Genomic DNA, 12,192 nt, shown 5'->3' with positions numbered 1-12,192 from the left:
TACACACCGGCAAACCATGTTCGCCCCGCGGGGGGGCATGGGGGGGGGGGGGTCAATCTATTTTTAATCAAAATTAAAAGAGCTGATATTCGAACCGGATTGTCCCAGGAAACCGGAGAGAAAGTTTGGACGCCGGGAAGAGGGAGCGAGAGCCGCGGACACGGCGCCTTATTCGCCGTAACCTTGAATGGTTGTCAAAAAATATTGCGTCATCTGGCTTGTAAATGCGAGTGTGTGGGTGAGAACACGCGTGCGTGTGTGTGCGTGTGTGTCTGTGTGTGTGTGTGTGTGTGTGTGCGTGCGTGCGTGTTTGGAGATCTTTCTGTATATGCTGGTCTATAGCCTTGTAAATACATGTCCATGTATTGTGAATGGCTTTGTACGTGTGCGTGTGTGTGTTTCTGTGCGTGATTTTGTGTGTGTGTGTGTGTGTGTGTGTGTGTGGGTGTGCGTGCGTGTGTGCGTGAGTGTGTTCGTGTGTGTGCGTGTGTGTGTGTGCGCTCTCTGCTCTGTTGCCTCAGTGCCCCTGGGAGCCATCTGCCTCCCTGTTATTAATTCATCAGGCTTAACCATGCGCCACTTTATGACTGCGTTTGGACTGACAAACTATCACACACCTCTAATGTCTCTGTCTCTCCCTCCCTCTCTCCCCATTCTCTTGCGAAACAGTGGGTTCTCAACCTTTTTCACATCAAAAGACCCTCAATTTGATACGCATTAGGGCCACAGACGCCGTTTGATCCGATTTTGCCTCCGGGGCCCAAATCAGAGAGGATTTTAATTATGAGACATGGTTAAGAACCACCGTCCATACCTGTCCGTGTTATAGTCAGGGAGATAACAGCCGAACTAAGATCAAAACAGTCATTATTGTACATTCTCTAATGCAGATGAAATAACAGTGAAGTTTCACTATTAATCATTTTGCCGGGGACCCTGTGGAACCCCTCGAAGGACCGCCGGTGGGTCCCCGGACCCTACGTTGAGGGACCATTGCTGTAAACGGTGGTTATCGAGATGTCTCGCCCTGGTTTTGTTTTCTATCGTCCCGCGGGGCAATTATTAACCGAAAAATTAGAACATAAAATAAAAAAAGATGTCTTGGGTATTTAGTGAAATTCAATACTCGGCTCTGTTAGAAGAGTATATTTGATCTATTGGCTCCGTTTTGCTGGATACAGACTTTTCTGTAAAAGTGGTCCGATGGCAGACTCTGTGGAAAAATAACACACTATTGCAAAATGTTAGTTTTGGACATTGGACTGTTATTTTACTTCTGCGATGCAAAGTTTTTTGGGTGGAAATCAGATTTGGCGCATTTGTGTCTGTGTGTGCAGTGTGGTAGGAAGAAAGTACTGTGTTAATACTGTGTTATTACTCCTTCATTACTATGCTATTACTTTACGATTACTCTAGTATTACTGTGCTATTACTTTATGATTACTCTATTATTACTATGCTATTACATTATGATTACTCTATTATAACTATGCAATTCCTGTTTGAGTAACCACCACTGTTCCATGTCTGTCAGTGTGTACTGTGTCACCATGATGGATTTCAGACTCTGTACCAACACACCCCGAGGCTTTATTATATCAAAAAAGGTTCTCAGTAAATGATATTTCAAGATAGAAAAGTGCATTAAAAGACAAAAAAAAAAAAAAAAAAAAAAACACAGAACATCCTATTTCTCTTCAGAGAACTCTTTGGGGGTTAATAAGATAATGTACCAGTGGCCCAATTCAAGCCTTGTGGGGACGTTTAGTCCACGTCGGTTTCCACGACAAACAAATTCTGAAAGACGTCTGCGACTGAGAGCGTGTTCAAAATAAATCCCGTTTCCCGTAAAGAAGAAAACGGAAGAAAAAGACAATCCAAACTTTGCATCGAAGATAATCTCAGAATCAATCAATGCCCGTCTAGCGAACGCATCTTGATCGCCATGTCTAAATGCACCCCCCCCCCCCCCCCCCCCCCCCCCCCCCCCCTTCTAAGAGAAAGAGAGCAGATTTGAGATTGCGGCACATCAAAAGAATTTATCTCGCCCGAGCTTTGTGCGGCTGAAAATAGCTCCGGCAAAAAGTACGGTACAAACTCAAGAGAACATCCAAACATTCACACCGGACAAAGAGACAAAGGGGGACAGAGGGAAAGAAAGGAAGAAAGAAAAGAAAGAAGGAAGGAAAGAAAGAAAAATAGAAAGGGGGAAAAACCAAACGCCAGACGGACAGAGACGTATCATAAAAAAACATCATAGGAATTAAAAATGGATCGATAGCCAACGCATCACACAATATCACAATTTGGGCTGGGTATCTTTGCGGCGGTGTTGGGGCTTTTCGACGTCGGTGGCGTACGCCAAGCGAGTCGCACAACCCCAGGATTTGGTCAGCAACTTCGACGTCCGGCTCCGCTGGCAAAACGCAGGCCGTCTGATGAAGCAGAAACATTGTCAAATGATAAAATTCGAAAATGACAACTCACTAAATCGTGAGGGGGGAAAAACCGTGAGGCTACAGCACCTGTTTTGATAGTTCCTGCCGGGGCCCGGTTCTATACGGCTGTGATTTATTCGTAAATATGAATCGAATATATATGTATGTATCAGATATTATACTACAACATCCACAAATATTCACTGGCTGCCTGCCCATCGCCACCGCCGGCCGTGGTTCCTGTGATGACACTGACCGTTCGTGTTTTATTTTGAGCATCTCCAGACCCTGATTGTAATTAATAAACAGGATTAAGTCGAACGCTCAGTCCGGGGCCCGAGGAGCCCTTCTACCTGCTTCCCTGGAGCCGGGGGGCGGCGTGTGACATCTTTCATTTCGCGGCGATACACTGACCTGATGTTGTAATGTGTTGCCGTTAACGTCTCATTTACATTCACGGCAGTTCGAAGTGTTGCTGGAGTCATTCTGCAGCTTTCACTGGGTTCAGGTAAAATCGGCCCTGACTGCGGCATCAGAGGCCATAAACGGGGAGCGCGCTTTACGGCCTTCGGGTGGCCCACTACCGGGACTGCACTGCCCTCCAGTGGCCGCGAGGAGAAGCACACTCTCTGGATCCGGATCCGTATCCGTAAAAAAATAAGCAGACTTGCGTGGAATAATCCAGAATTGTGATTTACAAGCCACGTGTCTCACAGGCCTGGTGTGGGCCCAAGCCCTGGCGTTTGAGACCCCCGGTTTAAAAGATTGTAGAATTGCAGAGCCAGTGATCGGGAGTACACTGCTATTCCAAAATAAAGTATCGATTTCAAATGACGGCAAAGTCTTAAAGGGGGATTTCGGGAGCACAAAATGACTTTTTCATTTAAATGTCTTCACACAGCTCATTTATTCCGCATGAAAAATTCATGAAACAATAGGAAAACAGTACAAAAGGGGGACAACGACAAACAAAGAGGGATGCATAATGTGTTTGCATGCCAATTTACCATGGCATTAAAATGCACAAACACACACAACCCCTCACACTAATGCACACAGTACAACAACAACACAAACATCCAAACCCTCACAGTCTGGTCTTTAGTGTGTGTGAATACATAATTGAAAGCATTGAGTTCTCATGAATATACACACATCACACTTTTTATTTTTTTTTTATTTTGAGCAACACAAAACATGCATATCGTGTCACTGGTTTCTCAGTGTTTTTCTATGACATGCTCCGGCAGCACGTTCTTCTCACCTTGGAGCCTCCGTGGGACCGAAATGATGACAACGTTTGAAAATGAAAGCGACGACGTGATTACAGATGTGACAGGCCGCCAAGCGTCCCACCGAGCACCAGCTTGACAGAAAGACAGACTGGGAGGAGGAAAGGAGGAGGGGAGAGAGAGCGAGAGGGAGAGAGAGAGAGAGAGAGAGAGAGAGAGAGAGAGAGAGAGAGAGAGAGAGAGAGACGACAGTAGGGACACATTTTGTAATTTGGAGGAAAATTATGGCAAAAGCAAGAGAGAGAAAGACGTGGAAGACAGGGAGCGGAGAGGTGAGAAGGGCAAGTGGGATGTGCAAAAATGATGCTGTTGTGTAAAGCGGTGGAAACCCGGTAACTCAAGAACACAAAGAAAGACAGAAAGAAAGAAAGAAAGATAGACATGAAAAACACCCTGGTACTGTGATCGTACCATTACCGCTCGCCCAGGTTTGGGACGGACTGTGCACTGGTTTCCGTACTGAGCAGTGGTGCGTCGTTCTGGAGTGAACGTCACTGAGGAAAACTCCAGTGGCGCGAACCACCGGTGTAGAAATCGACCAAAAGTGCATTAAAAGAGTCTGCTTGCTGGGATAGTGAACTTGAGGAAGGAAAACTTTGGATTGGACCTGGGCTACCCCCTAGCTCACAGCCTCCCACTTTTTGGAAAGTCCCACTTCAGTCCATGGTCTCTGCTGACGTGCCACCTTCGCGCCTTCTTCAAGTGTTCTTCTATGGCCATCCATCCTCCGCAGGTGGAGTTCTGCAGTCTCTCTCTCTCCCCCTCTCTCCCTCTCTCTCCCTCTCTCTCTCTCCCCGCCATTTTCCCGCCCTGAGCAACATGGCATAATGCTTCTGTTCCTCCGGGGAGGGAATACTTCTTGGCAAACACGGCTTGTTTGTTTTTACTAAAAGGGCCTCGATCCCCCTTCAGCGGCTTTATCTAATGATAACGTTTCAAGAAAGCGTCAAGGACGAGGCGTTTTTCCTCATTTGACGGCTAATTGCGCCGACGCCGGGGGAGCTGGGGGGATGTTTAATTCATTCACGTCGCGGCATTCTTTTTTTTTTTTTTTTTTACACGGGTGGGACGACACAGGGAGACAGGGTGTATAGGATCACACACACACACACACACGTGCACGCATGCACACGCACACGCACGCGCACACACACACACACCCACACACACACACACAGGAGGGGTTCAGCTTTTCCTTCATTTGTGGGGTGAATTTTAAACAGTCAGAAGTGTGGAGTTAATCAGTGGGGGGGGGGGAGTATCACGTTGCCTCTTACCACCGGAGGATGCAGGTTTTGATAAGCACAGCGCTCCCAAGCACCCCACAGCGCTCCCAAGCACCCCACAACGCTCCCAAGCACCCCACAGCGCTCCCAAGCACCCCACAACGCTCCCCTCCGGACCACGCGGAACAATCGTCTCCTTTCCCGGCAGGATTGTTTGATGCGCGGACGTAGAGCGACGCCGCGGCGCTCCTGGAAACGCCGTGTGCTCGGGACGTGATGTGGCGGATTCACGCGGATGGGGAGTTTTGGGGAGTTCGGCGCTCCACGCGCCAGCCTGGGAGTCGAGGGTGGAGGGGGCCAGAGGTCGCCGTCAGGACCTTTAAATAGGGGGGGGGGTGTAAATACAGCGCACAACGACACAGATTTGGACGGATACGTCAGATTTAGGACCAAGTGGGTTATCTGAATGGACGGGCTCTATCCGCTGGTGACCCATGGCATCACTTGGCTTCCCTTGAGCAAGGCATTTAGCCTTCTGCTCTAGCTGAGCTGATCAAAACTAAAAAAAAAAAAGGTCCAAATGCTTGCATCTGTCCTACGGGAGGGATATTTTAGTGTCTCTGCTGCTTGCTGTGCTGTTTTCCATCTCTTGTGCTTTTTCCTGATCTTTGCGTTTTTGCCGGTGGCGGACCCCGCGACCGACAGTAGAAGACCGCAAACAGAGGAGCACATATATAACGCGAACACATTGAAAGGCTGTTTCTGAGTGTCAGCTTTTCAACGAAACGATAACTACATACTCTTACGGATTACCACTTTAAGTCTGCATGGCTTTTACGGTGTTGCACTTCTCTCCGTACAAGTCAATGGGAATAACCACGCGCATCGAGTTTAGGAACAATTGACATTGATTATCTGGTACACCCGGGGGATTTTCCACATATGCGCATTTCCCAATAGCAAAAGTAGGTTTATATTTTTTATTTAATCATCTTTTCCTCAACCAAGAAGATTAAAATTGGTTTTATGGGGGAGACCTGGCCACGATAGCAGAAGATAGAGGAATTTGAAGAAATGTTTCTGAATGTTGTCCAATGACATCCTGGTCCTCTGATGTTATTTTTCCACTTAAACACCATTGGATATCATTTGGACTGGAGGCAGGAGACTCAATCGGAGGTTGCCAGTACAGAAAATATATATTTTATTTATCTCCCTCTCTCCCTCTCTCCGTCTCTCTCTCTGTTTTTTTTCTGCTTCTTCATCTGAGGCGTTACAGCACATTTCCCTGGTTTCCGAGAGTTCCGGACGAGCAGAGTGTGAATTTGGTGCAGTCGTGGTCGCAGTCAGGAAAAGGGACTAAGGTTTGACCATTTTACCTCTTCACACATCAGCCGGAAGCTGACAGGTTGCTAAAGCAAAGGTTTTTTAACATCCAATTCCAACAGTTTTGCAGCTCGCGGTGTGGAAGGTCCAGCAAAGACGAAAATGGAAGAATAAATTGGTATTTTGGTGATAGACAGCGTTTTTTTTTTTTTTTACTTTCATTTTTTTCCTTCTTTTTTTCCCACATTGTAGTCTCATTTACACTGATGAGGGGAAACATTTCCTTTATTTCCTCCAATTTATGTGATTCCAAGAAGTGGTTAAGCCTCGAATTTAAACAAAGTAGTGGAGAAGACAATTATTATTATCAGCAAAGGCTGAAGTGGAGGAATACCAGTATCTCAGCATCACAGTCAAGAAAACTGTTCCGCATTCTGGGAAGATCATTTCTAGTCTCTTTAATGCACTGACACTTTAGCCATGAGATTTTTATCCTGAGCTAATCCCATTCTTAATCCTGTGTTCAATCAATCAATTATCAATCAATCAATCATTCAATCAGCTTTTAATTACACCCTGAGGAAGAGAAAGAATCATCAATTATAATGGTGTAGGGTTCCAGAAATTAAAATACTCTTGAAATTCCATCAAAATACTGTTAAAACTACAAATATTATTATTAATTATTATTATTATTATTATTATTATTATTATTATTATTATTATATAGCTGGAGGCAGCAATAGACTGGGTCCAATATGGGTGTGTCTTGCAGTTTCCTAGGTTCTCTGAAATGCCGCACGATTTTCCGAGTTTACTTGAACGCTGCATCAGCTCCCCCCGGTCTGTTGTCTCCTGGTTGCTTGTCTCACGGAGCAACCACTATGCGGTCTACACAGCGCAACCCTCCTGCCTTTAAAACAACCGTTCATGTTTGCCGGTAAAGTTCCAGAACGTCTCATTGTTACAACTCGCCATGTTTGTCTGTGGAAATAGGGCTGCAGTTTCAGTGGCGGGTTGGATTACATTTTCAGTAAGTTACATTTCCATGAAATAAGAAAAACGTTGTGGTATTTCTGTGAGTAATTACCATTGCACGGCTCTTTTTTTTCCCAACCTTTTTGAGCGCATCACTCAGTCGTACGTTTCAGTGTTTTTGAGGGACGCGCTGACAAATTTTTAGGGTTTATTTTTTATTCCCTTTTTTCATTAATCCGGCAAAGCACTTTGGACCACAGATTTAAAATATAAATCGAACAGATCCACAGACATCTACCGGGTAAGAACTTATGTAAATATACACGTAAATCAATAGTCGGTAACAGTGATGCTGCACACCGGACACGGTCCAACTGGGCATTCTCAATCGGAATCTGCACATTTATGGTTAATAATATGATAACGTCATAAAGCATATAACTGTAAATCTCATCTCGTTCAATTTTAAACAAGAAGTGTGAGGTGTCAGTTAACCAAGACCAACTGAAACCTTTGGGTCAAAGGTGGTTTGGTTCCTGGCTTTGGGTCAAAGGTGGTTTGGTTTTCCACTAATATCTGATCCGTATTTGGATTGATTTGGATTAAGTTAAAACCGAGAGATCCTTGTCATAGCGGTTTAAACGACACCTCAACCCTGTCCATAGCTTCTGCCGATGTTGTGTTCTGAATAGTTTTCGATTTGAAAAATCAGAGAATCTTTGGGCTGGACCCCTATAATAATAATATCATAAAATAACATAATTATTATTATTATTATTATTCATAAATAAGTCAATTCATAAGAAAATAAATATAATAAATTAAAATAAAATCAATATTGTATTATGGTGCTGTCTTGGATGGTGTTTTTGTTTTTATGTGTATTACAGCACGGATATTCACAACAACTGTCAAGTCGATGTGGCAATAAAATGTTAAATTTTTAATCATGAATCCAAACAATGCTTTTTAACTTTTTATTTTTCGTGATTTAATATTTTTCTATGACTGATGGAGGAATCCACCATGAAATAAAACAATATCCTCACACTGCTTCTTCTGAGAGGCTTTCTGTTGAGCGAGATTTCTGGGATTACTTTCAAGTGTCGAGTTTGACTTTGAGTTATCCCTTGGTTCAATTTTGACATTGTTACTATTGACACTAGGGTCAGATAGCAGTGTTGGTGAGAATCCTCTTTGTTTAGCACTGGTTGCCATGGTGCTGTGCATGTGTAATGTCAATAATAAATTTAAACCCACTTGTTCCATTGGGGTTCAAAATATAGGGGGAAAGCGGGCCAGGAATTCGTTTTTTTGGCCTTTAATATTGTTCAGAATCACAGTCACAGTTGTCTTTTTAACATTTAGTCATTTTTATGCCATTCTGACATAATAGCAAAAAACAAGTTGTGATTATGATCTGAGTGTGTGTTTGTGTGCTTGTGTGTGCGTGCGTGTGTGTGTGTGTGTGTGTGTGTGCCCGCGTTGAGGGTCAGTGTTGGGGTCGTCGTTGTTTAGTCTACGGTTCCCTCTACTGGAGAGAAGGCTCCGGCTTTCCGTTCAAGTATCGCCTGAATTTATGACTGTGTCACCTCTAATCTGGGAGCCGCTGCTGGACTGGATGACGTGCACACACACACACAGACACGCGCACGCACGCACACACACACACACACACACGAACACACAAACACACACTCATCTCATAATCACAATTTGCTTCTCGACTACAAATGACATGACCTATGTATGCACACACGCGCGCACACAAGCATGCACACATGCACACACGCACACACACACACAGAGACACACACACACACACACACACACACAAACACACACACACACACACACACACACACACACACACACACACACCTTAGTAATGGCTCTGTGAGTCAGACTCTGTAAGGTCTGGCTCCAGCCGGCAATTTCCTCCAGAATCCACAACGTGCAACAACACTTGGGCTTTTATGTTTCGGTAAAGCATCAACTCCGGCAACAACGCCCCCACCACCCAAAAAAATACAGAGCAGTCACTCACAGTCGTTGGTCATCCACCAGTACGATCTAAAGTCCATTTTCTATTTATTTAATAAACGACAGTGTGGCCAGAAAATATAGTATAACCATTAAAACGTGATTTCATTTGATATGATAGTGTTTTTGATGATGGGCTATGTTAGGGTTAGAGTCTAGGTAAATAAATTGACAATAATAAACAAACAAATAAATTAACAAATAAATAAATAAATGGATCCATTTAATTTTATCTTTTTGTTTTGCGTCACCTAACGGAGCGAGGATGCACGGACACTGGTATTGGATATTTGGCTGAAAAGCAGGCAATATGGCACCAGCAGAGACTGAGAGTGTCTCTGATCTGAAAACAATATCCATGTGAGCCATGTTAAATATTGAAGGAAAATTAAATTGTGGTTCTACTTTTTTGATATGTAAAACCATGATGTCTGAAATGGAAAGAAGTGGATTGCATGTCAAATTGTTATGATCTTACGAGCTCAAACTTAGTCTATACCTGCAGGAGAAGTGATGCATTGGTACTCCGGCCTCACCTGGTGTTTTACTAATATCAAAGATTATGGAAAGAAGCGTCAGGCTTCGACTGTCACACTATGGTGCACACATCAGAACAATCCCCGCAAAAGCTCACAATTATTCTTGACAAATCAGACATAAACTGCTTATCATCATGCCGTAAACATATCCACTGCTGGTCAACCAACCTGACCTAATCTCCACTTAGATTTCCAAATAGCCTAAATCCTTTTCTACATTTCAAAGACACACACACACACACACACACACAAACACATTCACACATTCTCTCCCTTCACAGATCTTCACTCTGTGTCCCTCAAAACAGAACGGGCACAATGTTTGAGATAAGATGTTTTGGCATTAACTATCAAAGCGAGCAGCAGCAGAAACAGCGGTCCTTAAAAAGGGATCTATGGGTGTGTGTGTGTGTGTGTGTGTGTGTGTGTGTGTGTGTGTGTGTGTGTGTGTGTGTGTGTGTCAAAGCCTGCGCGGCCCCTTCTTGATGATGTGCGGCTCCAGGAGAGATGGAGTCGCATCGATGTTCGGATTAGAGCACGCCTCTGTGATCAAGTGCTCAAACACTGGATAAGAGCCACAGCAACACCCTTTAATCCTGGCCAGACGCACTCTCTGAGCAGGATCGTGCCATGCCAGGGGGGTGCTGCAGCTGAGGTTTATCGGGGTCCATAAATAGTGGTTTGAATTATTTTATTTGAACAGTGCATATATCAATTACAGCCACTAGAGGAAGCACTAGTCCATCAAAAAGTGAGCAAGACTGTATGACTGTTACATTGCATGAGAATGCATGTGTTGTGGTGTCTGTAAATTAAGATTCTTCTTTTAATGCTCAGTCAAAACCGATTTAAGGTGGAGGTACACTTTAAAAGAACAAGTTTTGGACCAAAAATACTTGGGAACAAGATAAGAACAAATTGACGCTGTGATCTGGGTTCTTGCTGTGTTCTCAGCGCAAGCCCCTGAGGCGGACTTTGTCTTTCTCCGGTTCTGGGATCTCCCCCCTTCGCGTTTACTCTAAATGCCATTGCGTCATGGCGGTCGACGGACTTCAACCTCCCTTTCCGGGTCACTCAACCTCCTCCTTTTCCCAGGTCAACAAGCTTGTTATTTTCCCAGAGCCACAGTATTCAGAGCATGTTTTATAGGTATCTCCTCAAATATAAACTGGTACTCAAATAAAAACTGGTAAATAAAGCTGAATCTGAGTCTGTGTGTGTGTGTGTGTGTGTGTGTGTGTGTGTGTGTGTGTGTGTGTGTGTGTGTGTGTGTGTGTGTGTGTGTGTGTGTGTGTATTTTCCTCCTCCAGCGCTGTGCCATGAGGTTCCCGTTTTACTATGTTTTTATTTTAGATCTTTTGTTTTCGAAAGTTTCTACTTGTATAATACAAACATATTAAACCCAGCTAATGGACGTTCCGCCTTGGATCAGGACAGTGGATTGCGGAATGGAGCGAGAGTGATCTCCGGTCCACTGTGCTTCCCGTGTCTCCGAACAAAACAATAAGGCAGGTTATTTTAGATGTATTTATTTTGAGGAGCACGGCCCCCAGACAGCAGTCGAGGCAAATTAAAGCCCTGGTCACTATTTGAAGAAATGTGGGTAATGTCAATAAATTACATGGAGTTTGATTTCACTATTTTTTTGTTTAATCTTTTTTAAGCAAAACCACTCCCACCTCCTCTCACTGTTGGGGTCACGCTACTTTCACAGCACAGTTCTTATTGAGTTATTTTTGAGTTCTTATTAAGTTCTTATAGAGTTCTTCTTGAGTTCTTATAGAGTTCTTCTTGAGTTTTTATGGAGTTCTCATTGAGTTATAATAGAGTTCTTATTGAGTTATAATAGAGTTCTTATTGCCTACTTATTGAGTTCTTATTAAGTTATAATAGAGTTCTTATTGACTTCTTATTGAGTTCTTATTAAGTTATAATAGAGTTCTTATTGACTTGTTATTGACTTGTTATTGACTTCTTATTAAGTTCTTATAGAGTTCTCATTTAGTTTTCATTTAGTTCTCATTGAGTTCTTATTGACTTCTTATTGACTTCTTATTAAGTTCTTATAGAGTTCTCATTTAGTTCTCATTTAGTTCTCATTGAGTTCTTATTGACTTCTTATTGACTTCTTATTAAGTTCTTATAGAGTTCTCATTGAGTTCTCATTGAGTTCTCATTGAGTTCTCATTGAGTTCTCATTGAGTTCTTATTAAGTTATAATAGAGTTCTTATTGATTTCTCATTGAGTTCTCATTTAGTTCTCATTGAGTTCTCATTGAGTTCTTATTGAGTTCTTATTAAGTTATAATAGAGTTCTCATTGAGTTCTCATTGAGTTCTCATTGAGTTCT

This window comes from Zeus faber, assembly GCF_960531495.2.
Source record: "Zeus faber genome assembly, chromosome: 16".
NCBI classification, from domain to species: Eukaryota; Metazoa; Chordata; class Actinopteri; order Zeiformes; family Zeidae; genus Zeus; species Zeus faber.
The sequence above is the reverse complement of the archived record's forward strand: the minus strand, read 5'-3'. Positions refer to the sequence as shown.